The sequence below is a fragment of the Seriola dumerili genome, unplaced genomic scaffold, assembly GCF_002260705.1.
Source record: "Seriola dumerili isolate Sdu_G_001 unplaced genomic scaffold, Sdu_1.0 BDQW01000052.1, whole genome shotgun sequence".
NCBI classification, from domain to species: Eukaryota; Metazoa; Chordata; class Actinopteri; order Carangiformes; family Carangidae; genus Seriola; species Seriola dumerili.
Window position 1 is genome coordinate 2573721 of NW_019174307.1, and position 5380 is coordinate 2579100.

The window sequence follows — 5380 nt, forward strand, 5'->3', positions numbered from 1 at the left end:
CCGCTGCTCCACCAGTCCACTTACAGCAGCACTAACACTGACCCCCTGCTCAGCAACCAAAATAACAGGGTTTAGAGCAGATATGTTTTCTGAATGACTGATAGAGTTGGTGTGTGGAGCATCGGTCGTAATGCTCCTCACTGGTATGATACTGCAACGAGCTATCAGAGCTGACATCCTGAGAGCAGCGTGCAGAATGTCATCCAATTGCATTATAAGGACGGCTGCCTCATTTCCATAAAGCCTTTGAGAGGAAGCCCATGGCCTGTTTCCCCACATATTGTATTTTATCAAGACCTGATCCAGTTTTCAAAAACATATTACTCCTGCCAAGCCAGTTGTTTTCACTGGTGTCTCTTTGAACGTTGGTCTGTCAGTTTACGCCCATCATAAAACAGAAAAAAAGAACTGCTTGACATTTACTGCTCAAAGTAAGATACTCTCTGAGAGCCCCTTCTAGAAATTGCACTGTCTATTGAAGAAGCCCATACTTTTGTAAAGATAAATACAGAATCTTATCAACCTTAGTTTATAAAAGAAGTGCAATTATCTTAGCACTTTCTCCACACTCACACGGGTATACACGTTCTCATGTTTGACAGATCCAACAACATCTTCAGTAACGCTGGCTGCGATTGAGTCCAAATTCAATAAAGAGTAAGCATTCGCCTTAACTCTGACAGTATCCAGGACTGGCTTCTGCACAGTGGGGGAATATTACACAGTGGATTTGCTAGTCATGAAAAACATTACATTTCAAGAGAATCTAATAAAAGTTTTTTCAAAACCATATATTTGATTCCCATTTCCATCCTTAGATAACTTCTGTTACAGGCACTTTTTGCCAAGTCATTACAGCAGCCTGTACTTTTAGTTTCACACACAAATGGCTGGGTTAAAAAAAAAGTAGCAATATTAGTAATAATAGTAACAGTATATACATAAAACACAAGACAATCTCTCTGATATTTTTAACACTGTAATGTCAAAGGGTTGCTGGTACTGCCGATCCTGCTGAAGATTAACAGTCGAGGCTGGTGCTTCATTTGGAGCTTTTAGCTCATTTTTGCAGCTCTCTGCTCCTTGTGGTTGATGCCTCTCACCAACTGTTACATAAATCCACGGGCAGCCTCCCAGCACATAAACTCACACAAGCGCAACTCCATACTACATAAGTGCCCACTTAAAGTTGCCAAATGGCAGAGAGCTGTGGCAAAAGTTTGGGAAGCTCACGCAAGCTAATTGTATACTACCTGAGTGCTGAGTGAAAGTTTGACTGATGAGACGAAAACATGCAGAAGGTAAATGAAAGCCTGGAGCTGCTGTGCCAATTTAGGACTAAAACACCACTTAATATTCAACACATGTCTCCTAGAGATTATATACAACTAAACTGCAACAGCAAATACGCTTTGTAAGAAACATAATCTCTGACTGGATTATACTCAGAGGCAACATTTTTTTCTTTTTTTTTTTTAAATTAAGTGCTATTTATGAAGTGCTACTTTATTCAGGAGGTTGTGGGGGACTGTCACACCACAGCCAAGGTTCACTTTGGTTAAGGTCAGGGAGAGATTGTTTGGTTAAATGTAAATAAAGCCATTGTGTCTGATGTCACTATGAACTTTTTCTGTACTAAACCAGACCACAATCTTTCCCTATCCTTAACCAAGAGCTGTGACCTGATTAAACTGACTTTTCCCTGACCTAACACAACCAATAGCCCAAGTTGGGTTCTGGATTAGTTTATATTAGTCCTATGATAGATTGGATAGGATCCAGCCCTACATGACCCTGTGCAGGATAAGTGCTTTACAGGATGGATAGATGCAGTATTTGGAAATCACTTTTACGTCCATCATTTCTTAGCCTCCATTAAAAAATAGCGTCCTGCTCTACAGTCCTGCTCAGCAGCTTCTTAGGACCTTTAGCAGAGTCTCAAAGCCTATGAGAGATTTTAAGTGATGCCCGGCTGCTCTGTGCACACGTCATGGTCATGCCACAGAGGTTACAAGTGCAGCACTATGGATGTGAACCCTCACCAGCTTCCCACATACACTTGAAACACTTGAAATGCATATGAGTACTCATATGAGTTTTCATTAAATTCCACCATCAGATTGGACTTCATATGCATAACAACTGTTATTTTTAAATTGTCCTCCTGTAAAAAAAAAAAAAACAACAAAAAAAAACAAGCCCTTAGGTCGTTTGTGTAGCGGGCAATTATGACCCATAGTTCCGTTTTGTTGGTAGGCGACATCTAGTGGCCATAGTAATTATGACAGGAGCAAAGGGAAAAGTGCTGTGACGTAGTATATTCCCATGTGAAAGAAGCTATTTATGTTCTTACTATTATCAATGACCATTCGACAAAGTTAACCATGTTGTTATTATTGTAACCATGACAACAAAGATCGTATAATGTTGAGGAAGTACTTATTTTCATCTAAAATCAAGATCTTTTCCTGAACCTAACCATGACCGTTATAGTAACCATGGCAAGGAAGGTAGGTATGCCGCTGTCAGTGCAGTCTGTGTCTTTATTATTGTAACTTTTGTGGCATTTGTTAATAATGTATGTTGGTACATTATATATTTATATACATGTTTTACAAGTTACACTAAGAAGCCTGTTTTACGGACCAATAGGGAACAGGTTTGGTTTACAGTGCATGATGGGATGGCTGTAAGAGCAACGGGCAATGTGTGGTGGTCGTAGAATGGTTCAGGTTAATAAAAGGGAACATTATTAAAAACATGACAACCTTCACAAACAATGTCTATTTCAGGAGACACTCCTATGGGTCGTATCAGAGGGTTGACAAAAACGACCTACATGGTTGTTCCGGTTGGAGGACTGGTGGGTTATTTTACACGAGTTGATGATGAATAAACTAAATATTCAATGATTAGAAACAATCCCAGCTACTAATAGAACATGGCAGATAGGGAAGCTGGCAGATGACTGTTATGAAAACAGACATTCTCTACAGGCAATTGACTATTGATTTCCCTGTGATATTGCAATAATCTACAATAAAGCTGCACCGTAATTGTCAGAACGTTATTCAGTGGTTCGTGTCCACATTACCCACACCTGTGTAGGTGCTGCTCTTCTTCTTGTTCATCCCTTTCTTTACTGTATTCAGTCTCTCCCACATTCCCTGTGTGATTTGGCACAGGCATGAGGAAGATGAAGATGCTATCATTCTAAAATATGTTTCCAAGAGACATACTTCGCAGTCTTGAGGCTACAACAGCTTTAACATCAGCATCATGCTCATTCCACTCCATTCTCCTCAGTGGTAATTTGATTGATTGACTCATTAGTGTCTGAGAAAGACCTAGCCTACTCAGTAAAACATCAGTTTGGGAAACAGAAACAGTGTCCAGTTGTGAGCCAAGGCTGTTAACACAACCTGCTACAAATACGGAAGCAGAATTTATGCAATTTCCTGCATTGTCAAACAGACGAGCAGATAGGATCCGCACCATGAAGAATGTGTTTCTGGATGAGCTACCTGAGCTGTACAGGTAGGAGTCTCAACATAATTATTTTGTCATATTATATCATATTACGTCATACAAAGCAAAGTGTTTATTTCACATTGTCATCCCAAAACTAGATGGATAATGACACATTAGCCTCAGTCTTAGTCCATGCTTCTATTTAGGAACTGGGAAAGGGGGGGGGGTAATCTTGTCAGCTCAATATTCAGCGTTAGTCATTCAACTTCAACTAATGTTTTCAAATCTGCTACAACCACACATCACTCTGCGATATTTGCAGGCTGTAATATAATTACAAATTATATCACATTTACATTTACTCATTTGGCAAACGCTTTTATCCAAACAGGTGAGGGACATCACTAAAGCTTCAGTGCAGAAGGAGAACTTGGCGTAAGAACTAAGTACTACATCTATTCAATAAGTGCAAGGAGATCCGGTAAAGCATAGTAAGTGCTAGTTAGGAATGTTAGCGTGTTAGAGGTGTTAGGAGAGGAAGAGGAGGAAGTCAAAGGATTCTTGAAGATAGAGAGGGAGACCTCTGCTCTGAGTGCATTCAGTAGCTTGTTCCACCATCAGGGAACCACAGACCAGAACAGTCTAGACTGAGATTGCCTTGTGAACAAGGATGGCAGTTGTTGGGAGGAATGCAGTGGCTGAGAGGGGGCATAGGTCTGTATGACAAATGATGAATTCAAATAGATGGGTGCAGACCCAGAAGTCCCTCTGTTTTGATTCTGGCGGCCATGGGTAGCCAGTGTAGGTCAATGAGTAGAGGAGTGACATGCCCTTTTAGGCTGATTGAAGACCAGACAGGCTGCTGCATTCTGGGCCGTCTGAAAAGGTTCCACTGTGCGTGAAGGGAGGCCCACCAGAAGGGCACTGCAGTAGTCGAGGTGAGAGAGAACCATGGCCTGGACCAAGAGCCGAGTGACGAACTGACTCGAGCAAGGCCTGATTTTTCTTATTCTGTATAGTGCAAAGTGGTAAGACTGTGAGACGGAAGCAACGTGGTCAGAGAAGGAGAGCTGGTTCATCAAACATGACACAAGGTTCTTGCAACCTTGGTTGATGTAACCGATGAAGAAGTGATTTTGATATTAATGTGATAGAGAGAGTGATTAACTGAGATAACCGAGAGTTCAGTCTTGGAGAGGTTTGGTTGAAGGTGGTGTTCTTTCTTGGATATGTCTGACAGGCCAAGATATGTGCTGAGATTATATCAATTTGGCCTTTGTTCAATTTTTTTCTTTCATTCTTCTTGCATCACATGACAGACGGAGCATGGGAGATGAGGTATCTCATACAAGGTACATTCATATACACTGACTTTGCTTTAAGGATTGGAGGGTGATGGTGGAGGTCAGATGATGGTTCTTGTGCACAGTCGAGAGTCAGGGTCGTGAAGTTGTCCTCTGCGAGGATATAAAAGAACACCAGTCCTGTGTCTGTTTCCGGGATTTTTTTCCCATGACACTAAATATCAACTCATAACAAAAGCTATTTTCTCCCTCACTTTCTTCTGCCTCACAACAAGGGCCGGGCGATATGGCCAAAAATGCTGTCACGATAACAATATCATCACTCGATATCGAGAGTTATTGATCACTTTTAATGACCTCTTTTTCTTTTAAGTCATATTTTGAGCTTTTTGCCTTTTTTTGTGACAGTGAAAGAGAGAGAGGAAAGTTGGGGGGAGAGAGAGAGGGGATGACATGCAGCATAGGGCCACAGGTCGGACTCGTACCCGGGCTGCTGTGGGTATTAAACCATGTTTTTTGCATGATACATGCATATCATGAGGGAAATAAGCAGTCAGTGCCATGGCTGAGTATTTACAGCTTGGAACTGCAACGAACCAATGACA